Source organism: Chiloscyllium plagiosum, chromosome 15 (assembly GCF_004010195.1).
Source record: "Chiloscyllium plagiosum isolate BGI_BamShark_2017 chromosome 15, ASM401019v2, whole genome shotgun sequence".
In the NCBI taxonomy this organism is placed as follows: domain Eukaryota; kingdom Metazoa; phylum Chordata; class Chondrichthyes; order Orectolobiformes; family Hemiscylliidae; genus Chiloscyllium; species Chiloscyllium plagiosum.
The window spans coordinates 19211172-19237740 of NC_057724.1; the positions used below are offsets into that span (position 1 = coordinate 19211172).

The window sequence follows — 26569 nt, forward strand, 5'->3', positions numbered from 1 at the left end:
AAAGTCCTCCATGGAGCAGAGGGCGAGGAATCCATCAGAGTCAGAAGAGACGAGCATGCAAGCTGAAATGCAGGCGTGAAAGAGGGTAAAATAAAGCAATACAAATAAGGATAAGAATTTTAAATTCAGTGCATTGATAGACAGGGTTAAGAAAGGATGGTGAGATCAGAGGTGATTGTTGAGTGGGACTTAATTGGAAGCATAATTCCTAATGCTGTAGATAATAGTGCAATAGTCTCGCAATTTTGTGCCTCATCATCCTATGCATTTTCAAAGTTAAGCATTGTGGCTAATTTGGCCACCGAAATGGCGGGTCAATCTGATTGTTTTTGATGACTTCAAATGAGGGATGAATGTGATCCAATGATTTGGGAGAACTTGCTTTTCTCCAAACAGTGCCTTGGATCTTTTTTTAAATTTCCATCTCAATATTAAAAGCATGGACTCAACATCTGATTTTGAAGTACTCTGTCTCAGTCTAGTTTATATACACACGTCTTAAAGAATGAACCAAAACTGGAAATTGCGAGAAAAGTTCAGCATGTCTGGCAGCATCTGTGAAGAAAAATCAGAGTTAACATTTTGGGTCCGGTCATCATCCCTCAGAATACCTGATTTTGTTTTTGTCTTAAAGAAGGAAATTTAAATTTATGAACTTCTGATTTGAGCCAAGAGTGCGGCCAACTGAGCCAAACTGGCAAGAAACTTAGAAGTTGAATGGCAAAAGAGCAGGGATTAAGGATACAAGATGTCAGCATGGCATTAGAGTATGCAGCTCAGAGGAGAGATGGACTTGGGATTCAAGGTGTAACATTTCTGGTACAGTGGCTTTGATATCAGTAATACAGAGTTAGAAAATGTTATGCCTTGTCTATGATTTCAGACAGGTAACAGTGGAATGCCGCAACTGTTCAGGAGTAAAAGATGATGGTAGAAGGCAAATTAATGTAACTGCCTATAAATGAAAATTGATCCATGGATATGAATAATTGCCAGCAAAGAGGTGACAAATATGAGGAGTCTGTGTAGTTGTGACTCAGTTGGTAGCACACTCACTTCTGAACCACAAGATCTCAGGTCAAAGCCCCACTGCAATGCTGGAGTGCATGTAAACCAGGGTTGACACTCCAGTACATTACTGAGGAAGCACTGTACTATCGTTAGTGCTATCTTTTAATAAGACATTAAACGGAAGCTCCATCTGCCTACTCAGGTGGATGTAAAAGGTCCATTCTTTTGTAAGAATAGACAAGTTATCCTCCCCTACTCTGGACAATATATATCCTTCAATCAGCATCACAAAAAAAAAAATCTGATCCTGATCTCAATGCCATGTTCACAATAAAAACAAAATATGGATACTTGACTTTAAGGCTGATGCAATCAAACAGAAGAAACTCATCCATTATGGAAGAAAACTGATACACATAAAAGGAATGACTGCAAGGACATTAAATATAGGTTACTGCACTAGATACAGAGCATGGCCAGTGTGAGGAGACTTCAGCAGAGTGAGGTGAAGGCTGAGTGAGTATATTGACTATACCTATTGGAAATTTGGTTCAATAAGGACTTTTGGTTCCAGAGGAGTAAGAGGTGCTTTGAGAGGTGTTTACAGTGAGATGTAAACTTTCCCGAGCATGAGCTGAAGAGAAAGAGAAGAAAAGGCATGAATCGAGAGGCTGACCTGTAGTGAGACAAGCAGCAGAGTAACGTCACAAACCAAAGGGCAATACCTGTGCAGGGAAATATATTGATTGGTAAAGAGGACTGGTGATTAGATCTGGCTTTTAAAGTAAAAGTGAGGTGTTTAGTTTGTGTTTAGATTTCTAATCTTCTGTCTTTTCTTAAAAAGTAGCTGCTTAAGTATCAGATTTTTCTTCATTTTAGTTTACACAAACAAAATATCATTACAATTAAGTGTAAAGAGCCAGAAACCTTGAGTAATTAATTTATAAATTAAATTTAATCACTTGTGATGCAGGATGGGTGATGTGTTGCTGCTGCAACGCATGGATGTTGCTGGACACCAATGTGATCCAGAGCAAACATATCTGTAGTGAGTGTTTGCAGCTTGAAGAACTTCAAATCTGAGTTGAAGAGTTGAAGTCCAAGTTTCAGACTGATCAGGGAAGGGAAGATTAACTGGACAGCTTGTTCCAGAGACTAGTCACACTTCTCAAATTAGATAATTCAAAATTAGTCTGTGGTGAGGGATAGGAAGGTATGATGACTGTGCAGCAGGTATGAGGGGTCAGTGGTTTTCAGATGAGGAGCTCTGGTGTCTGCAATTTTCTAACAGTTATGAGGCTCTTGTAAACTGACCACCGTACCTTGGCACAGGAAGCCATTCACAAGTGGAGGGAAGAAACAGGAACGTAGTCATGGTAGTAGATCGAGATACTCTCTGTAGCCATGAATGGGCGTTCCAAGCCTGTGTTACCTGCCCGGTGCCAGAGTTAAGGACATTTCTTGAGCAGGAGGGTACCAGTAGTCATTGTCTGCATTGGGAGAACTAGAAAGGAGGTTCTGTTGAAAGATTTTGAAATGCTGGGAGGTAAACTAAAAAGCTGAACCTCCAGGGTAATAATATCAAGATTGCTCCCTGAACCATGGGAAAACTGAAATGGGGTAAATAAAGTCAAGGAATTAAATGTATGGCTCAAAGATTGGAACAGGTGGAATGGGTTTGAGCAGAGAGGCCCAAGTACCGGGGTAAAAGGAGCTATTTCAGAATGATGGGCTTCCCTTATACCATGCTGGAAACAGTGTCCAGGTGAATCAAAAAACTAAAAGGTGTGGAGAGGGCTTTAAACTAATTTGTGGTGGCGGTTTTGGTGGGTGGGTGGGGTGGGATGGTGGGCAGAGGGGAAATATGGGTTGACAAAGCAAAAAGCTATTGCAGTATTATGGCTCAGCTGTCTGGAAAATGGTACCCAGAATGGGACAAGAAGAGACAGAGTATAGAAACATGGAAATATGGCAGTTAAATGGGATAAAAATAGTAGAAAGGCAAAATTAATAGCTTTTTACTTGAATGCATACAGTATTCAGAACAAAATAAATAAATTAGCAGCCCAAATACAGATTAATGAGTATGATCTTATAGCCATTATGGAGACTTGATTACAAGGAGATCAAAGCTGGGAATTAAATATTCAGGGATATGTAACTTTTTGAAAGGACAGGGTAAAGGCAGGAGAGTGGAATTGATGGTTCTCAGATCAGTCATGATCTCACTGAATCTCACTAGGAACAGATTCCATAGCTGAATGGCCTACTTCTACTCCTATGGTTTATGGTCTTATCCACTGAGAATGTTATGGTGAAAAAGAATGAAACAGCCATGTGGATCAAACAGAACATATCAAAGACACTCAGGAGATGGAGGATCTGACCCTATCCAGGCCCAGGAAGTGGTTCAGTTGAGATACAAGTTACTGTTCAAATCTGTGGCTTTGGTGAATACGTTGTTAAGAAAAGGAATGCTGATAATAGATTTGACAGAAGGGATCAAACAACATCTGCAGTCTGAAAACAATTGACAATTAGAGCGAACATTGAACAAAGAAAGCAGAGTTCAATGACCAGTGTAAGAGCAGATAGTCAAATGTAGCAGTCTCATTTTAGAGATTAATGAGAGCACAAGTTCCATACATATCAAGAAGTGAAGGTAGAGTACATAATGCATCCACCTTATCGAATTTTCTGTTATTATTTTAATTGCGGTGAACAAATCATCCCTTAAAATCTTAAACTCAAGGGAATATTGAAAGAACTGTGGATGCTATAATTTATCACAGATAAAATTAGAAATTGCTGGAAAAGCTCAGCAAATCTGGCAGCATCTATGGAGGGAAATCAGAGTTAATGTTTCGGGTCGAGTCACCCTTCCTCAAAACTGGTTTAACCTTTTAATTCCTAGATGAGTCAACATTACAATTTTTGAGGCTAACATATCTTTCTGGAAACTAAATCAGAAAATGGTGAAAAATACAGCATCTGTGGTGAGAGAAACAGATTGATCTTTGGGTTGGTCAACCCTTCTCTGTCAGAATTTAGAGGAGTGAAATATTTTCAGCAAGGCATAGTCGTTAGAGGATTAAAGAATAAAAAGGGAGGTCTGTGATATAGCGAATACACAAGAAATTAAATGTGCAAGATCAAAATAGACAGGTGACCACAGCAAAAGATTTACCTGGAGGCAGTACATATGGGAAATGAGAATCATCATCACAATTCTCATCTTAGATCGAGCTTCATGGGAACAGTAAAGGATGAAACCAGAAAGGGTACAGTAGCAGTAGGCCAGAGAATTAAACTGACTAATGACCATAAGTCACTCGTCACATTTGCAAATGCTTCCTAAGGTCTGGTGTCCAAAACCGAATGTGGTATTCCTCAGTGCTGAATTCCAAAATCTTTGAGATGAAGACCAACATTCTATTAAACGTTCTGACTACATTTTTCACAAATGCATGAGCTTTTACTGACATGTCTATATGGATACCTAAATCCCTTTGTTCCTCCACTGCTCTTAGCTTGATGGTAGGTTGATGTAGAATTGATAAGACTTCACCATTTATATCAGCAAAAAGAAACATGAAGTTAAAGTTTTTCATCATGTACTAATCAGGACTGAAAAGCAAGAGAGCTGACTTCAGCATATTTTGAACAATATTAGAGGTGACTTTTGAAGTCAAAGTCCTTTCTGATTTTTAGGATCCTTTCAACTTGAAACAGAGTGATATCTTAGCAATGGAGACAGAGATGGCAGCTGAGCCAATACAGCCATTGCTTTAACTAAAAACTACATTTGAAAGAATTGAGAGGTTGAAAATGAGGTGATATGAAAGAAATATATTTGTGGAAAGAAGGGATTAAGTAAGCATAGTTTTGCCGTTCTTGGCACATTGGAGAGGAAGAATGGTAACTCACTAATTAAAAGGGAGTCTATGGAGATAGTACTCTAATACACCTCCATTTGGAAACTTGTTTCAATAACAGCTACAATGCTGCTGCTATTGGTCATTCAATTTAGCATACAAAATTCTTTCTTTTAGTTGTTAGGTAATAAGCTTTACCCATTCTTCTACATCAATTCTATGTCACAGAGGAAAAAACTTCTTTGCAACCATCATGATACTTCACATTGCTCAAATCATACATCAATATTATGCAAACATAATAAAAAAAGGTGTGAATCCTGCATATTTTAACAACCAATGAACACAACTGAACGGCTCAATATCAGTAGCATAACTAAGTGGGTGAAAAGAGCATTCTGTTCAAATAAATCATGTTATTCCAACTTGATCTCAAAATGATATAACACACGAAATACACCTCAAGTAATAGGAGTATTTTATGATGTTCTTCCCCTTCACGCCCCAAACAGAAAAACAGACAACAAGCAAAGCAGCAGCTGACTGAAGATTTCAGTTGAAGTTGGAAACCACAGTTCACTGCCTGAGGTGGTCAGCCACTGCACAAACATTCTTAAACACCAAGCACAGACATTGCACTTTGCAACTAATGTTCAGCAGCTTGCCCCACAAACATTGATCATTGAACTGTTCTCCAAAGTACATTCTTTGAGATTCATAGAATTTTCACTTGTTCTACAATCTCTGAAGTTGGCAGGACAAGATGATAATGTTGTTATACAGGAATAGGCAATCTTTACCTCTATGAATAGAAACATAGGCTGAGATTTTCTGTTTTCAAGTTCAAGTACGATGTTAGGCTGATGACATATCCAATATGCCAGGAGTGGGTGAACTCCTATAATCTTGTGCTACTTGAATTATTCGGTATGTGAGTTATGCACAAATTACTTTTTGAATCATGTGGTGGGCAAGCCAGAAATTCTTGGCATTGGCAGGACCTTTGGGGTTCATAGAGCTGGCATCATATTTAAAGGCCACCTAGACACCCCTTCAGACTCTCCAAGCCAGAACCTCCCCTCAAAATGTGATGATTACTCCCAGAAGCCGAGAAATGCCTGTGTTCTCCCAGCCTCCTGCCTACCTACCTTGGATTCCAGCATTTTTTTGTCTCCTTCCACAAAATCAACAGGGAGAAAGTGAGGACTGCAGATGCTGGAGACCAGAGTCAAAAAGGGTGGTGCTGGAAAAGCACAGCCAGTCAGGCAGCATCTGAGGAGTAGAAGAGTCAATCTTTTGAGCATAAGCTTTTCATTAGGAATGTGGGGGAGGACCAAGAGGGCTGAGAAACAAATGGGAGGTAGGTGGGGCTGGGTGGGGGCGAGGTAGCTGGGAATACAATAGGTAGATGAAGATGGGGGTGATGGCGATAGGTTGGAGTGGAGAGTGGAGCGGATAGCTGGGAAAAAAAGATGGAGAGGTAGGACAGTTCAAGAGGGTGGTGCTGAGCTGGAGGGTTGGATCTGGAATAAGGTGGGGGGAGGGGAGATGAGGCAACTGGTGAAATCAACATTGATCCAGTGTGATTGAAGGGTCCCAAGTCAGAAGATGAGATGTTCTTCCTCCAGGCGTCCTTCCTCAGGCAATGGGTGGCTAGAGTCTGGTGGTGGAGGTGGTCCAGGGCATGCAGGCCCTTGGCGGAGTGGGAGGGTGGTGGGGTTGTTCAGTGCATGTGTCCCAGAGATGCTCTCTGAAACTTTCTGTAAGTTGGCGCCCTGTCTCCCCAATGTAGAGGAGACCACATTGGATGCAATGGATACATTTGTTGACGTGTGGGGAGGTGCAGGAAAATCTCTGCCAGATATGGGAGGATTCTTGAGGGCCCTGGATGGAGGTGTGGATGCAGGTTTTACACCTCTTGTGGTGGCATGGGAAGGTGCTGAGAGTGGAGAGTCGGTTGGTGAGGGGCACGGAACTAACAAGAGAGTCGTAGAGGGAATGGTCTCTGCAAAACGCAGATAGAGGTGGGGAAGGAAATATATCACTGGTGGTGGGGTCGGTTTGTGGGTGATGAAAATGGCGGAGGATGATGCTTTGAATCTGGAGGTTGATGGGGTGGAATGTGAGGACCGAGGGGGTTCTGTCCTTGTTGTGATTCGAGGGGTCCGGTTCAAGGGCAGAAGTGTGGGAAGTGGAGGAGATACGCTGGAGGGCATCGCTGACCACATGGGAGGGGAAATTGCAGTCCTTGAAGAAGGAAGCCATCTAGGTTGTTCTATGGTGGAATTGCTCCTCCTGGGAGCAGATGCGGCAGAAGCGGAGGAATTGAGAGTAAGGGATAGCATTTTTACAGGAGGTAGGGTGGGAGGAGGTGTAGCCCAAGTAGCTGTGGGAGTCGGTGGGTTTGAAGTAAATGTCTGTGTTGAGTCGGTGCCAGAAATGGATATGGAGAGATCCAGGAAGGTGAGGGAGGTATCTGAGAGAATAGGGATCACCTGGACCATCTCGTGGTCAACGATGCCCTTCAGCGCATCTCTTCCATTTCCCACACCTCTGCCTTTGAAGCCCAGCCCTCAAATCGCAACAAAGACAGAACTCCAGCATCCCCTCCCTGGTCCTCACCTTTCACCCCAACAACCTCTGGATACAATGCATCAGCCTCTGCCATTTCCACCAACTACAATCAGATCTCACCACCAGAGATATATTTCCCTCCCCAATCCTATCTGCGTTCCAAAGAAATCATTTCCTCAGTGATTCCCTTGTTAGGCCCACATTCCCAAACAACCCAGTCTCCACACCCAGCACCGTCCCTTGTGCAAGAGGAACTGCACCCTTACCTTCCCCCTCACCAGCATCCAAGGCACCAAAGGATCCTTTCACATCCAGCAGAGATTTTCTTGCATATCTAAACTCCTCATCTACTGTGTCCATTGCTCTCGGTGTGGTCTCTCCTACACTGGGGAGACAGAATGCCAACTCGTGGACAGTATCGGGGAACATCTCTGGGACACATGCACCAAACAACCCTGTGGCCAATCACTTCAATTCCCCATCCCACTCAGCCAAGGGCACGCAAATTCTGGGCCTCTTCCACTGCCAAATCCAAGCCACCCGATGAATGAAAGAAGAACGCCTCATCATCTGCGTTGGGAGCCTCCAACCAGACGGCATCAATGGCAACTTCACCAGTTTCCTGATCTCTCCTCCCCCCACCTCATCCCAGATCCAACCCTCCACCACCCTTTTGAACTGTCCAATCTGTCCATCTTCCTTCCCACTATCTGCACCACCTTCTCCTCGGAACTATCACTATCAACTCCCATCTCTGTATCTACCTATCACCTTCCCAGCTACCTACCCCCCCAACCCCACCCCCACGCTTCTACTCATCTTTCAGCCCCCATTCCCCCCACATTCCTGGTGAAGGGCTTATGCCCAAAACATAGACTCTCCTGCTTCTTGGATACCGCCTGACCTGCTGTGCTTTTCCAGCGCCACACTTTTCGATAGGCATCTCATACAACCTGAAAGCCTGCAAACTTCAGCATCACAAGCTTAATGGGCACTCAAAGGCCCACATTCACCTCATTGTTCCTGCCCGTTTCACTGCATTCTTACTTAGTCATGACAGCTCACATCACACCAAGTTATGCTCTCAAAATTCCCATCACACTGACTCTTTTTTTCTCACTGGAGAACTAACTGACCCTGACCTGGCCGGAAGTACAAGGATTGAAGGAGGGTGTCAGCTATCAGGATTACCCCATTTTGAGGAGAGGAGTGTAGAGCTGGCCAGGGAAAGCCAGGACCATTGCTATGGTAATGGGAGAGGCAGTGACGGGCCATGAACCTCCTAAGCAACATTGTGATCCCTTCTTCTCAGTTGTGCAGGAAACAAAACACATTGATCTCAATAAACTGCTCTAGATCTTCACTAGCTAATTCTTTCAATCCACTTATGCAGGCACCAGCAGCACCTAGGAGTCCACACAATGAAAAAGGCTGCAGCCTGAACCTATTGTTGCATTACCACCTCTGAGGACAAGCACTGTAAGAGGTCGCAATGGACAAAACACCTATCTGCACTCTCCACTGGCTCAGAAACTGTCAGAGTATCTCAGAGACACAATCTGGTGAGCACAAATGGAGAAACACCAAAGATCTCTGACAAGCTGAAGACTGTTGGAGACCAAGCATCTCCTCAGTCCCGTGCAGAAAGGTCTGTTGCTGTCCTTGGCCATGTGAGATGGTTAACCTGCAGAGGTAGGCGGAAGTGAGGACTGCAGATGCTAGAGATCAGTGTCAAAAAATGTGGTTCTGGAAAAGCACACCCAGTCAGGCAGCATCTGAGAAACAGGAGAGTCGATGTTTTGAGCCTAAGCTCTGACCAGCTGTGCTTTTCCAGCACCACACTTTTCGACTGCAGAGATAGGCACAGAACATCAGGCAAGAATGCCAGATAGCTTTTGACAGACTGGAATGAAAGGTAGAGGAATCCTTCAGTATTTTTCAGCAGAATATTTCTTGGCTGTTAGATGTAGCTTCAGACCTGTATTTCATCAGTGTCCATGGCAAGGCTACAGGATGATGAAGCAATATGACTTCCCACCAGTGCCCTATCATTTCAAGTTGCTCTCTCTTGGGTGGAAGGAGGGGTCGAGGAGAAAAAACCCTTATAAGGGCACATAATATGGCACACAGTTTTAGTCATTGTACAGCATAAGCACTTTTGTCAAGATATCTTCATCTGAATTGTTCTAATATCTGTTATAATTTTATTATCTCAGAAGAGCCAGAGAAAGTTCTCCAAACTGAAAGATATGGAGCATCAACAATTAGCAAAAAACATTTGCTGCATATCAGTCATCCCACTTTGTCTCTGATAACTAGCGAAGTGGGGATTGCAAATAGTCTAATTGTCATGGAATCATATAGCTATCAATTAAAAGTTGCAGTCAGGGGCCTAAAGATAAATCTCAGAGACACTGAGCATCTAGGAGAGTAGCTAGGACTCGGGATGTCCAGTTGGTAGACCCCTCACACGCAGCTTGAAGTGACATTGGTATCTGTCAGGTGCCCACAGGCAGGATACAGGGCTTCTGGAATGGTGTTATACAAGGCCACACATCTCAGCCCTGAACTATGCTCACTTTCAAAAAGGCAGTTACTTAGACCTCCACCGTGGGTGCTGCTTTGCTGATTTTGAAATCTTATTGTGCAGTTGATTTGCACATCAATATGGTGAGCTTAAGACTTGGCATTCACTTCAGTTACTTCCAGGCTCTGCCTGTGACCCGCAAAATAACCCCATCCCTTCATACTTGCTTTTGTTTCATAGTCCTGTGCCTCCAATAATCTTTTATTTCCTCAGTCACTGAATACAAGTAGACGAATGCTCAAACTCGAGCTACCAAAAACCTCAGTCACTTACTTTATTTACATCCCACCCCCTTGACATATCATATCCATTTCATGAACGGATTTTCAGGACAGCTCCCACTGATTGAACTGGTCCCTGAACCAAATTTGCAAGATGGCTATATGATTATGTGACCAGCAAAGCCCGGACTGAACGTGCTCAACTGCCAGGACTGTGTCCAATTTCCAGGCTGCAATGGCTTGGAACTATAAACACGGTTAGACCAAGCATCTCGATGACCGTGGCCAAATGACTAGACTGGACATGGTTCAGCTGCTGGACTGGTATCTCCCCTTTCACACATCACAAAGCTCTTCAAACATATCTACTGTGCATGTCACATAAGCTGCCAGCACACGCACCATCTCTTAATGCAGCTCTATGACACACACCATGCACCCCTCATTGTTTCACAGTTCTTGCCTCTCTTTCGGCATTAAAATCCCCTTTTCTGTCACAAGCCACCTGACTGTCAGCCTATACTAAAGTTTCCTTTAAAACCACAAGTTGTGTTTGATGCTAAAGGGCCCTCTCTAAAACAGAAGTTGTTGCCTGACCTTGTCCATTGACGGACCACCTGAGAAACCAATGCGAGTGCATTGCCATTGCTCAGTTTGGTGGCATGGTGGTCCAGTAAGGCAATGTGCCTTGGTCATAATGTAAGTGCCGGTCACAGTTGTAGCAGCTCCAACTCAAGTGAAGAGAATGAGCTTTGCAAAGATATCAGCAGAGGTAGCAATAGCTATATATTTGGTTGACCTGAAGACAGTGAATCAACATCACTGCCACATGCAGATGAGTAATTGGATCGGGCAGAAATTTAACTGGAAAAGGGAAGTTAATTCCAACAAAGCAAGGTACTTAATGAAACGCAAATCAGTGCAGATCGGCTTTTTGCCATCTAAGGACAAATAACCAAATTGTGAATATTTAACTTGAGGGTGAGAACCCGATTGTTGGATTCTTGGCCAAGTTTATCAGAATCTCCATTATTCTTGACACCCTGGGGGGGGCAGAGAATTTCAGGCAGTCAAAAAAAAACAGATTTATGCTAAACTCTCACAAACACTCATTTGGTCCCAGCTGGACTACAGTGACAATTTTTGACAACAATATTTAGGAAAGATTTCAAGGCCTTAGGCAGGGGACCAGCACCTAGGATTCAGCTATCCAGAAAGACAAGAAAATCTGGGTTTTTCTCCCGAGAGCAGAGAAAGTTAAGGGAAGATCTGATAGCAATGTTCAATAAGAGTAAATAAAAAGAAACCACATCCAATAGTAGGTAGATAAGAAAGAAGAAAAGACCATTTTAAATTAAGTGAGAAAATTAAAAGTGGATATGAGAAATTAGTTTTAAACACTGAGTTGTTATGGACCGGAATATGCCACCTGAAACAGCAGTTAAAACAAATTCAATAATAATTCTTAGAAGGAAAATTATTAATCGTTTGAATGGGATAAAAGAATTATTGAGCTATGGGAAAAGAGCTCACTGAATAGCTGTTTCAAACAGTGATACTGGCAAGACAAGCCAATGGCCTCCTCCTACACTGTAAGGTTCTATGATTCTCATGATGTATGAATAACACAAAAATAGAAGTATAGGAGTATAAAGAGCAGGAAACTTCCTATGTTTAAAAAGAGAAAGAATTGGCAATATTAGAGGACAAATACTGAACATGTTCCTGTGGCATTTCTTTTTCTCTATTTTATTGGAGGCTGTAAAACAAAGGTCAAAGAAATGACATAAGAATGAATCAAGTACTGAGTTTGTTGCAGGAATATATCAAGAAAGTTTGTTTCTCTATATATATTGCATACTTAAAGCACAATCTTAAATTAAAAGCAGCTTGAAATTTACACTATAACTGGATTGTATAGCATGTAATATTTGGGAATGCTTACAAGACCAAAGGCTTGATATTGTGAATTGCAATGGAGGCACCCACATCAGCAGCATTATTGTTTTCTTTTGGTTAATTTCACTTTGTTGCAGGAGCCTTCAGTGCAAATGACAACAGTCAATGGATGACGTATGATAACTATATTAAAGCATTAATGGTTTTGATGCAATCATGTGTAATGAAATGGATTCCAGTGATATTCAGCAAACAGATGTTCATTCGCAATGCATAGTGTTTCTAAATCTATGAAGTACTGGTTATCATTTTTAACACATCAGTAAACAGAGAACAAAATCTGCATTTAGTTTGTGTTAAAAAAAAACAGATGAAATTTCTGATCACTTAAGAAATATTACCTTCTGATTATTATTCTTTCTAAAATAATTAGGTTCGGATTAAAGGAAAGTGTTATCAGACCTGGTCAGTCGCACATGTAAATTGGAAGGAGAATGTCTTGTTACTTCAAGTTTACTTTTAAAAACTGAACTGAAATGAGAAAGAGCTGTTTTAAGAACTACTTGAAAGGATGTTTGTTTGTTTTGAAAACAAATAACATGACAACCATGCCAGGCATTGTGTAAACAACTCTTTAACAGAGCAGTAACTGTGGATTGGGTCTCATGTAATTGAGCAGCTTGGAGCTGGAAACAATTTAAAGAGAGGTGTGTGGTTCTTCCCCAGCTCAGGAACAGTGTCTCTGTTCTCTGCAGTCAAAACTTACTGCAAATTTGAAGAAAACCAGTTAATCTTTCCTACAGCAGCTATTGTAAGCTGTGGCTTTTAAATGATAGGTTAGAGACTTTTTATGAATGAGCTGACCACCATTTGTCTATTACCAACCTGTTGAATATCCAGAGAAAGATGACTGAAGCAATGTGCTGGCCAGCAGAAGAATCCTAAAGATCATTCAATGACAGAACCAAGGTAGACAAACGACTGAACTGTCTTTCTAGTTTTCCATTCTGTCCATAACTTATTTTAGCAAGTCTTTTTGTCTGTCTGTGTGTGTATAAAAGGGATGGGTTATAAACGGATTAATGTCTTAATTAGTAACGTATATGCCAATAGTTTATAACTGCTTATTTGTAGCTAGAATCTAATTACTTGTAATAAGTATAATATTGTTCAGTATAGAATCCTGGTCATGCTTTCTATCAATCTGGATCTGAAAGTCAGGCAGATTGAGGAACTTTGTGAACTTCTAACACCCTCCTTAATGATGGGAAACAATCTTGTCATGTGCAAAAGTGCGACTCATCACAGTCAACATAGAAAGACACTAATGGTCCTTGTGGACATGGAACATATGAACAATTTACAAGCAAGTCTAGAAAAGTGGAGGAGAGACTGAAGTGTTTTGAATAAAATATACAGATATGATATATATTTGGTAGAAATTAACTAGTCAGTAATTCAGCAGAATAGTTAAGCCACAAAACACGAGGCACACTTAGTTTTGTCATGAAAAATACTACTCGCAGTTACACTGAGTTGAAAAATTTCAAGTTACTGGACATAATTAGGTTTTTTTAAATGCCATGACTGCAGTTATTAAGGCAAACTAAGAAATATAGCAAAGTTGTAAAGCTGATTCATTGCTTTAAATATTTGTTATTCTTCATGTTGGATATGATGAATTATTTTGTTTTTTTTTACTCACAATTATTCATTGTTATGCCTCGTTTACTCTGTCCAAAGCTTGAAAATGTATTAGACAAGAGAAATATAGGATCTGAAGGTTAATGACACTATGTAGCTGAGAGACTGGTACTGCAGTAGTACCAGTTTTTATTTCAAAACAGACTAGGAAAAGCATTATATACTATGGAAGATACCAGCCTGAAGGAATGCATTGTTGTATTAAATCTCTGCGGGATACAACAATATATTTGATTTCCGAGTATGCAGGAAGATGAACAAATCTTATGAATAAATCAAGTCTTGCAATGATTGTACCTCAACTGCCTTCAGTTGACCTGCTGTATCATTTCTCAGGAACCAAGCCGCGTTAGTGAAAGGTTAATGCAGACAGTCCCAGTGTGGGACCATTTTTCTCCACCTTGTTAAATGAATGTAGTCCCTCACTGCTCTAGCTGACTGACAGTGGACAAACCCTGGCCTGATGAACCTTTCATGCTCAGAGCTGATGCACCTCTCTAGATAAGCGGTAAGCCAAAGTCTAAGCCTTCATACCCTCTATTCAGTCCCTTGTGTGCTGAATACTGTATCAAGGTCTGAGAAACCACTGTAAACATTTATGAAGGACAGTCTCTGTAGAAAGGTTGTCAAATTGATTTCCTTTCCATCAATTTACTTCCTTTAAAGAAGTTCCCATGGAATTATTTTTCTGCTCCTCTCAAAGGTGTGAACTTTAGTATGTAAATGGGGGATACTTCATTATCTTCTCCCCATGCTCAACTTTTTCTCTTTTCTATGTATAGCTTCAGATGGACATGGTCAGCCCTAGCCTGATGGGGAGATGTATGAACTAGAAGATAAATCCAACGTGGCAATGGTGTCCCAAACACCATAAAACCACAGTAAAACTGCATTCTTACTTGAAAGATGGTGCACCCTTTGCTCATTAGGATTCTGCCATCATGGAAATGTACTGCAAGCAATCCTGACTGGCATGTTGAAAAAGCCCTCTACTTGAATGATAGGCCCAGGCAAGAGGTATTAATTCCTTGCCAGAGATTGGCTTCTAAAGTTGTCCCACAATTTGGAAAGAAGCACTTACAAAGGATTCTGGCTAAAATCAAAGATTTATCACTTGGATATTGCATCTTCTCTGTTTGACAATAAACACATGCACATGTGTTATCTGACTATCTTACCTCATTTCATATCCCTGTGTTTTTACTTTGCTAAATTGTATGACCTCTCAATATTTTTACAGATAGTTAGGAATCTAAATAAATGTTTCAATACTCCTTCCTTTACTTAACAATCTTTGCAGCTGCTAATTTCTCTCAATTCCATACAGAACAATGTGACCAACTGTCTGATGTATTTGGTGGTCTATTTTTCACTTTGATCCTGCATAATACAATGTGACATATATGCCCTGTTTGGAAGCAGATTTAGATTGAATCAATCCAGCAATAGCTCATAAAACTGAATTTCAGTTGAATACATTGTGAAAATGCTTAACAAATAGCGATATGCTGTACTGCATTTTATTTTAAGTGATGGTATTCTATAATCTCAAGTGCATATTGAACCTAACTGGCCCCACCTTCAGCTTGATGAAGGAGAATGACAGATATGAGAGAGAGTTTATTGCTTCTCTCGATGTCCCATGACAGCCTGTGAAACAGGTCAGGCTTACAGGCAAGCAGCACCATGTTGCTGATGTCTTTTCCATTGCCTTTCAATTAAAATGGCAATCGTGCTCACATCTCAGGTCTGTTACTATTTAAAAATAGTGTTAACGCTAACTGCACTACAAAACATAGCATTTTTTGAGTTAGTGAATTGAAATTAGCAGGTCATCGGTTGCAACACCAGGAATTATAAAGACAACTAAAAAACGGAATAAAGGCAATTTGATCCAGCGACCCTGTTTCTTCTCTGCTTGTACAAGCTGTGAAAAATGACTGCTTCTTTAACTGTGCATGAGATTTTGCAAATTAAACATTCCTTTGGTTTTCAAAAATAATAATTGAACCATTATAAAGATGTTCCTTCTCTCACAGATGTACAATAGAAAAGAATTAATTATCTGAAGACCAACAAATGATATTATTTTATAACAGCTTCATTTTCAGTGCTGCAGCTACATTCATTCACTTTAAGTGTGAGAGTTAGTGCAGCAATTTATTAATATTACATATTTCATTTTCCTACCTAATTTCCTACCAACTGACAAGGATTAAACTGTTGAACAAAAGAAGAGGAAACGTTTGAGAAACAATTTTATTTAACTTGTACAATGAACAACTAAGATTTAGTTGAATCAAAGTTAACATTTCTTGATTGGATAGATCTTCTAAGCAAATTCAGCAGATTGCTTTTAGAGTTTGGTAATGACTATCCTTCTAAAATGGCCAGGATTTTCATAATTTTCTTCTAAATGTAGAAATAGGTGCATCTGGCGGCAAACTCACTGGAACCATTTATGTCAGAACTCATCATATTGTTCACCCATCAGTTTTTTAAAGAGCTGACAGGAAAACAAAGGGGAGTATATCAGGCATCTTGACACTGGTGACCAGAAGTTGCCTTTCTGGATCCTAAAGTCTGCTGGTAAGGTCTAAGCTGGAGATCCAGCAACAAGAAGCTAACTTATTTTTATCTTCTTGTTGCAGGTCCAGATCAGGGGAGAAATGGGTAAGGGGGTCTAGGCAGTAGGCTTACTTGCAGAGGCATTGGCTCGAGCAACTAGAGGCAGGTGCCATGGTTACCCAGTTGGAAAGGAATCCACCTTTCTTGTCAACCAGACAAGAAAGGTTGGAGATCAACAAGGTGGCATGTAGTTAATAATTGAATAATTAATGGATTTTAATTGCTGGTGAGTTGAAAAACTCACCCATGGATCTTCTTGCCCAGCATGTAATTGCCAGGGCTGTGAGAAAGGTGAGTATTTTTCTCCAGAGAGACTTGACAGATAATTTCTCATCATCTTTTACACAACCTCCAGTGAAGGGAAAGTTCTGCCTAATAATACACAAAATTTACTTGGAAAACAGATAACTTGGGAGGAGAAATGGATGAAAACACACAAACTTTGCTCTACTGCATGTGCTGTTTGTAGTTTGCTCCATATTCGTATAAGATTCATTGGAAAGTCTATTAACAAAGTGGGCAAGTTCTGACATGGACCTGTCTACATCAGCTCCATAACTTTTCTTTTCCTCAGTACTATGTTCTCTGAGAGGTGCGCAATATTATTTTCATTGGCGGGAACAAAAAAACATGAGGCGGCTTGAAGTCTCTGCTTCGAACATTTGAGCATATTTCAAGGAAAAACAGGCTGAATACGGGAATCAATGCTCACAGACAGAGTGAAACTATGCCATTTACACAGCTGCTTCTCAGTGAGGCTCCTCCAGTGGGATTTGTTTTTATTGTTTCTGTTTGTGCATGTGCACATTTATCTGCATGCATGTGCAAACAAAGTAAATTTTTTTTATCCCATGTGGGAGTTCAAACAAAGTAGAGGTGGCTGAATGAAGCAGAGGTAATCATAATCACGGTGACTGTTTATAATGTAGTTCTTCAATGGTCACCTCATATTACATTCTAATGACCTTAGATTTGATCGAAGTGGACACTGTTACATTTAAATTAAATCCAGATTTTGGGGTTACTAAAATTATCACAATAATCAGAAGATTCTGGCAGCAGGGAAAGGGATAGATGCATGTTAAAGCTAAATGAACCAGCTGGTGGACATTGCTACACATTGTTATGATTCCATTAGCTAACTGTAAACCAAAATTACCAAACTTACTCAATGGACTTCAATGTAGATGTTATCGACAAGATTCCACTATTTCTAACATGAATCAGAACCAAAGCAAACTACACACAAATTCACAGATAAACAATATTTCAAATTAAAAGGTAAATGTCAACTTAAGTATTTGACACACCAAAGCACATCTTACACAAGTATCCACAGCACTTCCTAATATACGTGTAAGCATGCATCAATACTGTGCCACAATATACTGCTCTATAACTATGGCAGGAAGTTCAGGAGTTTTCACTTTTAAGTCTCATGGCAAGGCACACATCTCTTTCCTTTGGATCATGACAGTCCTGATGGTATAATTTTCCGAAGTTCTTATTTAACTGACCAAATCATAAAAATTTTGTTTGTCTGCATCTCAGAAAGCAACAAGCTCTTCAGCATTTCTGAACTATTTTCACAGTTTTCTTCGTTTTCAACATTTTCTCCATGGGCTCCCATAATTTTTCCTATCAAACTGAAAACCTGACCTTGTCCTGAGAGCTATTTGTTTCTTCTCACAGGAATTGTGTGAGATTTGCCTTCTGTCTGTTTGCATCTGCATCAGTCTTTGCAGATTCTCTGCTGCTTGTTTTCTTCCATCTGCTCCTCTGTCTGTACCTTTCCTTTTGTCTGTCAGCCATGTAGTTCTACTTCTAACTTCCTTATGGCTGGTACTGCTACCAGGTCATGGGATACCAGATCATGTAGATTATTATTTATTATTCAAGAAATTTGCAATTGATCCTTTTATAATTCATGAAAACTATAGAAAATCCTCTTTTCAAACATATATTAATTCAGATTCTTTAGACATTTTACTAAAACTACAAACTTTTCTTACAGCATTGCTCCTAAATTAATCTCATGGCTTAACACATACACTGAAGTTAATTTTGAATTTGGATGTCTGCTTTTGCAAAAAGTAACCCAATGACATAAATATGCTAGCCCTTTGAACATAAGATCATAAGAAATATGACCAGTAGGCAGCCCTGCAAGGCTGCCCCAGCATTCAATAGGATCATGCTTGATTTGCTTCATTTTCTGTTGTTCTTTCATGGCAGCTTTTTATGTCTTTCAACTTCTCGAAATTTCAACAAGCTATCTACCTGCTATTTAAATACTTTCAGTGATCTAGACTCTAGAAATCTCTGGAATAGAGAATTCCAGATATCCAAGAGAAGAAATTCCTTTGCATCCTGTAACTCTTATCCTGTAGCTATGACTTCTAGTCTGAGAATTCCTCACTAATGTAAATATCTTCTCACGTCTACAATGTCAAGCCTCCTCAGAATCTTGTCTGCTTCAAAAAGATCACCTCCCTTTCTACTAAAGATGAACAAATAAAGGCCTAACTTGTTTATCAGGACGTCATAAGTCAACTGCTCTATCCAAGGAATCAGCTAAGCGAATCTCTTTTGAACACCCTTCAATGCTAGCATATCCTTTTTTAAATACAAGGACGAAAAGTGCACTCAGTACTCCAGGTGCAGCCTCATCAACATCCTATGCATTTGAACCAAGACTTCTCTATACGTAAACTGAAATCCAAAATTCCATTTGACTTACTTGTTTTACCTGCATACTAACTTTGTTCATTTCAAGTACAAGAACCACAAGATCTCTCTGTGCTGTACATTCTTTGAGTCTCTAATGCCCTGGAACTCAGTCACCTGATGGTCCATTCTAGAAGAAAACTAAGAGTCAACCACACTGCTGTTGATCTGGAGTCACATGCAGGTCAGACAGAGTAAGGATGGCAGATATCTCTCTGGAAAGGACATTAGGAAACTAGAGGAGCTTTTATGACAGTCACAACGGTGACAGAGTCATCATTAGGCGCGCTTTTAATTTTACCACTTGCCATTGTGGGATGTGAACCCATGTCCCAAGAATATGGGTTCATGGTTGAACAGTTCATTGACATTGACATTGCCATTACAAAAAGAAATCATGCTTTAAATTAATTTTGTGAAGATGGCAGCACCTCTGGTCTCCACTGTAATAATGTGGGCCACTGACACCTCATGCTCCACCACTTCCTCTTGAGCCAACCTGGCTTGTCGCCAGGTCAATCTCTGAATTGCCAAAATTATGAGGGTGGGAGCTAACAAGCTTCAGCATAACCAATGGGATTTTGAATACAAAATGCATAGGACCTTTCTCTAGTTAGATAAGGCAGCTGGCATCCTAGTTAGCAGTTACTGAATAATTGAGATCTACATTAACAAAGAAATTGTTAGCATATATTTTTGCTTCTTTTCCCCATTCAGACACATTATCTGCCTGACTTTCTGTTAATTTCAAAGAATGATAACTTGGGTGGGTTCTGTTATGCACCTGTTACCCTCTTTGCCAGAGACTTTGCATTTTGCTTTCTTCTGATTGACATCCAGGCAGTAAAGACTAAAATCTACTCCATTATATTGAGATAGCCCTATTTGTTCTGAAAACAGCTGGAAATACTATATAGTGAGCTCATTTCTCAGGGCAAATTGTGAAAATAAAATGGTAGTCCACTGAACTTACAGCCATTCTGATCAATTCATGGGAGAGGTAAAGGTGAACTTATGTACCGGATCAGTCAATGAGGAGGGCTTGTTCAAAGACAAGAAAGAAAGGCTTAGGTAGCTTGTTGTTAGGTTTGCACTGAGTGGCCTCGTAGTAGTTTTGTTTGTTTCTACCTAAAGCTTAATTAAATACAATTGTGTATTTGGCCCACTAATTGAACAAGGCGCATGTTTGAAAGGCATTTATGGTGAAGTGAACTCAATTTTGATTTTAACTATTAAGCTTTAAAGCTATGTTTGAATCAACCTGTGCGGACACATTAGGACTAGTTCTGTGGGAAGTGGGACTTGCCACAGTGGAAGTTGGCACAAAATCCAGCGCATTGCTGGAACATATGAATCAGGATTGCATGCACAAATGTCATTGTGCTGGGTACTAAAACTGAGAGAACATCCAACAGTTTTTTGAAATGAAATCTTTCACACCCAACATGATATCCCTACTTCATCCTCTAAAGAATATACTACAGTTTGAACAATCCACAACATCAAGCTTATGAGCATTAGAAAAATAAAAGGCTGGATTTAGATGCACATTGAATCAGTTCTTTCCAGGCGAAGGGAAATCTTTCAGACAGTCGATGAAAATGTCTCATGACTGCCAATTTATATGTTTTTACATCTTAACAACAATAAGTTTGGAGCAATCCCACTAAAATTTTATTGTAGTAATCAGTTTAAATTAATAAGATGCATGTGAAAGATTTTATTGCATACATCTTTTCATACTTAGAGCGTCTTTTCTCAGTTTTTCAGTCTCTGTTTTCTTCTTTCCTAATAACTTGTGGCTGGTAAAGAGCAAATTTTCTTGTGAGTGTGGACAGAAGGAGATGAATCATTGAAGAATTATTTTCAATGTTGGAAATGAAATTCAAATACATTTATTCCCTGACATATCCTGTAAAAGCCAAATTTTTGAAAATACATTTCAAATGTTATGGATGTCTGACAAGATTTGTATCTTGATATGAAAGCAACAGATGACTCATGCTGACAATTGCTGAAGCAGCCAGGTTCACTGAACCACTGAAATTGTCAAATCCAGCAGGGGCCCTGAGCATCCATTAGTAGTCGGCATTATTTGAAAGTAGCAACCAGCGCTGTTTGGAGTCCAAATTGTCCAACAACCTAAAAGGGCAAAGACCTCGGGCTATTGGTCCTCAATAGCCACCGAAGAAATCAGCCACCACACAAAAATGGCCAGAATAACTTCAGGCTGAAGCATCCATTTAGAAGGCAGTGGCATTTTGAATGTCCATTTAGGAGAAATGATAAGTATATTGCGTAACAATTGAAAGCACTTTCATGATAGCTGCAACAGCTTTGGCCTGAAGCCTGTACTTGGGAATCGGCTAATGCTGATCAGAGACAGAACAAGAAAACACAAAAAAAGGAAAATACAATACAGACAGCTAGGGGCTAGAATCTTACTTAAACCTGGATTGCCATACTGGAATCATGGATAATAATTAAAATGAATTTATGGTAGACTGAATCATGTCGTAAATGTTAATGTGAGTCTAACACAATTTACTCATGTTTGGTAGTCAGGTCTTCACTGACAAAAACTAACGAATCACTTAGATAGTCGACAACAATACAAAATATAGTGAAAACACTACAAGATTCTCTCTCTGGAACAGGATTAAATTGCGTTACAATTAAGTTATCATATCAGCAAGTTGGGCAAGAACTGAACCAAATTTTTAGATTTGGAATATACAATTATTTGTTATAGTAGTAAATGAGATTTTAGCTGGTTTTGACTATAATTCCTACATATTAGAAAGCTTTTTAATGTTACTTTATACATTGTTTCTTAAACTGACTAATTTACACATATATTGAAGCAAGTATTTTTAACAACATATTTAAGACATACAAATAAAAATGAACTCAATATGGTACAAACCCTGTGGCATTTTAAAAAAACAGTAGATGAAAGAATATTTTTTCTGCATTAAGGATGTACATAGAAACAGAATTTAATACTAAATTTTGAAAAAAACAATTTTAAATCCACTTTGGTTTGTGTACAGCTAGTAATAAGATTAGAATGAAAGTTTCTGCTCATCAATCACTCATACCTAAATGCTGTTATAAAACTTTTTTTTTAGAATGTAGATATTTACACCTCCATTTTAAAGTGACAGAAAATAGACAAATTCCCATGATAGCATTTCAAACCACTATCAACTAACATCTGAAATCTCTCCCTGTATGTGGTACAAATGTTACAGGAATGACTCAAAATCTAGGCAGCTACCAGCACTAACCTCATAAATGTGCTTTAAATCCAGGCAGGAATATTAAATCAAATAGGCTTAATTCTTAACTTATGCAATTATCATTTGTCTGTTTTGGGTTTTAATGTACTTTTTCTTCTCTGCTTACAATGATGTGGTCGGTGGGTCAAAAAAACCATGGAACTCCTTGAATAACAGTATTCTAAGTGTAATCACCAACCCCACCTATGATCCTTACACAGCAGTGTAAGAAGGTGGTGAACCACCACTTTCTCAAGGACAATTAAGGGTGGGAAATAAATATCGGTCTACCCAGTGACACCAGAGCCCTGTGAATAGATGTAAAACAAAAATCAATGCTGCAATATGAAATATTTTACTTTACACTTCATTGTCAAGTGGCTCAGTTTGTGGCCTAGTCAACTGAGTCTGAAGACTATGCACTCGAGACATTACCTATGGAGGAGACTGATGGTGATTTCACTTCTGTTTATCTGCCAAAATAAGTGTTAAACAAGGAACAGCCTTTTCTCCACCTCCAATGCCATTCAGAAATCTCGAGAAGAAAATACCCCACCAATAACAGTATCACATTTCTCGGGAGGGAAGGACAACAAACATGACAGATACCCTTCTTACCCAGTCAGTTCAAAAGGTTGGATGGCTGGTATGCAATGCAGAGTGATGCCAACAGTGAAGGTTCAATTCTCTCAGTGACTGAGGTTACCATAGAGGTTCTGGCATTTCAACCTCGGCCCTCACCTGAGGTGTGGTGACCCTCCCAATTGGTGACAATAAATAAAACATTGGAGACTATTTTCCTTGAAAAAGAGAAGAGTGAGAAAAGATTTGATAAAGGGATTCCAAAGCATGAAGAGTCTGGGCTGAACAGGAAGGGAAAAGATTCTTCCATTGGTGGTAGGATTGAGAACCAAACGACACAGGTTTAAAGGGATTTGGCAAAAAAAAGTGGTGAAATATGGAAAATGTTTTCATGCAGCAAGTGGCTAAGATTTGGGATGCACTGCCGAAGGTGATGTTGGAAATAGCATCAATCTAGGCTGTCATCAATGAATTAGATCATTATTTGAAATGAAAAAAAAAAGCAAGGCTATGATGAAATGGCATAGGAGTGACACTTTGAGAGGACCAGTACAAACACGCCTTTTTCGGTGCTAGAATGACTAGATGATTTATGTAAATTTCTTTCTCTGGAAGTACCCGCTCCTTCACGAGCAGACAATGTCAACCCAAGGTTTTCATCCTTTGAAATGATAGTTACAATCTGAATATTAAATTTAAATTTAAAAACTCTGGTAATAATGTTAGAGCTGCCTTACAGCGAAGCCTATTGGGAGCTGGTATAATATAAAATACCCTCAATTTTCCACCTCTATCCTGGGTAAACCCTGTCTGCACATTTACGAAAATAGCAGTCAAGCATTATTTCAAAGTGGCAGCCTCCATTGCTGGACTCTTCAGTGCAACATGATCACCAATTATTTCTTATATTGATACTGCCACCGACACAAGAAATCAAAAATTTACTAATTTCCCTTTCCTGTCATTCATTCAGTCCAATATCATGATCTGCCCCTGTAAATTTCTTTGTCACAAGAGAAACCACTTCGCTAAGATTTACAATTATCACTGTTATAATCTCTGCATATTATAAATATCATTAATTTCAAGGCTGTTCCTGAAGTTTGCCACTTCTCACACTGATGGCAGCCCCTAACCCTTTATCGATTGACTTCCATGTCAAAGACCACCTTTCCCTCCTACTTTAATATCCATGTAAACTGGCTCTCTTGATGAAATTTTTGGGGTCTCATCTTTCTGCTTCTCCAAGACATTAAGAGATATTAATGTCTTGTATCATTCGCAATGAGCCTATTTCAAAGGCCAATTTATCTAAAATATACACCACATCTATTCTTTTCTCTTTTACTCCGAATTTTTATGCCTTCCCAGCTGTTTTTGATCAACTGTCCACCCATCTTCTCCCCTGCTCATACTCTCCACCTTCTCTTGATACAAGCTATTTTAATCATAATAATTGTTCAGTACTGCATAAAAGCAGAAATTTCTTCCACTTATGTACTGGGAAGATTGAAGCCATTTTTTCCAAACCCTGCTTCAAACTCTGTTTCCTGGCAAGTGAATCAATCAATCAGTCCCTTGGTAACAGTCTGAAACTAACACAGGCTGTTTGCAATCTAGATTTCATATGTGACTCTGTGTTGAGCTGCTGGTCACAGATTTGAACCACACTATGACTGATTTCTACGCTCATAACATTGCCCAACTTGGCTCCTGTCTTCGCTCATCTGCCTTAGAAACTCAGTAATGCCTTCCGCGGAACCTTCATCTGGTAAGATCATAGTGAGGGGCTCCTAGGGTTTCCTTTACTCCATCTACTTTTCTTTTCATTTTTGTTCCTTTTTCCCCTCTTTGCTCATTTCTTTTCTTTTTTTATTTTACTTCCCTCTTGTTGAAGAGCTCAGTCGCAGTGACATCGTTGCCAGCAGCGAGTGAGCCCAGCGATGACTCAAAATGAGCCCAGTGCAGTCTCTTCACGGTTGGCCAATGAGCTTAGCTCTTCTGCATCAACGAGGCGGCCATAGCACTGACTCACGCTTGCTGTGGCGGAAGCAAGTTTGGGTTCCCAGTAGTATCTATGACTAGCACAGATTCACAAAGTGGCAGTGGAGGTGAGTTTGGGGCCAGTACGAGACCCTATGGCATCAGCAGTGGTTGCATTGGTAAGGTGGGTCAGAAACAGACTCATGGCAGCTGCGGAGTTGAGTTTGGGCTGGTGCAATAACTGGTGGCATTAGTGGCAACTGCATTGAAGAGGTCCAGTGCAGATTCATAGTGGCAGGGCCATCAGTGAAGGCTGGATCGTGCCGAAGAGTGCCGACTCATTCCAGTGGTGCAGTGAATGGGACGTGTAGCTGGCAACTACGGCGCATGCCAGAACACTTATCAAGAATGATTGTAAAGTTGAACTTTTTTTTACTTTTCTGTGTTTAAAGATGTCACAAGAGAGTGGCAACACTTTACAACACTCTTCACTGTATTTTTTAACGAAATACAGGTGACAACAAACAAATAAAGTGTACCACTCCTTGTCTTAATTATTCTGATGTTTTCCTGATTGATGTCCCACATTGTGCCCTCCACAAACTTAAGATCATCCAAAGGATCCCATAACCTAACTCACATTAAGTTTCATTCCCCGAATATTTTTGTGCTTGCTGACCTGTTAAGCCTTTGAGTCAAGCATTATCTATATTTATACATTCTCATCCTTGTTTCAAATCACTCCATGGCCTCGGTGCTTCCTATGTCTGTAAGCTCAAGTCACATAGTCCTCCAAAAAATCTGTACTACTTTTATTCCAGACTCAAGAGAATCCCCAAGTTTAATTGCTGTGTCATTGCTGGCTGGGTCTCTAGTCATCTCAGTCTGATTTTGCTTCCCTATACAACTCTCTCTACCCATCTCCCCTCCTTTAATAGTTTTCCTTAAAATCTCCCTCTTGTACCAAGCTTTTTTTCATCTGATTGAAACCTTATGCAACTCAATGGCATGTTTAGTTTAATAATACTCCTTGAAGGATTGTCTGATGCTTTATAATGTTAAAGAACTATACAAACATATATTATTATAATACATACTTATTATAGAACATGTGCTCCTTTTTCTAACTACCAGGGCTACAAATATGTTTGAAAATTACACCTTGGTTTTTTCAAAGACATAACTTATATTTGCAGCCAGTAGCCTGATCTTATTATTCCCAAATACAAAAATTGGATCATCCTTCTTGAAGTTAGCAATGATGCCTTGGTTGACAGAAGGTAGAATGTATGATCCAGAGTCCCTTATTTTACCACATGTTATTAGATTGGATTTTATTAGACAGTTCATCAGTTGCAACTGAATCATTCATTTGCTCCTTATTTTCTCTATGCGTCTGAATTTTTCTTTCACCCATGGATACGGACGAAAGAAATATTTCAGTCTTGGGCTCAGTACTGTGAATTGGACACAGGAAAGAAGAAACAAATATACAGT

The 26569-nt window shown here is 39.8% G+C and overlaps 1 protein-coding gene across 4 annotated transcripts in view; it reads right to left on the reverse strand.

Annotated features, from left to right (window-relative positions):
• Positions 1-26569, reverse strand: part of diaph2 (diaphanous-related formin 2) — a 734120-nt gene that overhangs the window by 49715 nt on the left and 657836 nt on the right. The window lies entirely within an intron of this gene.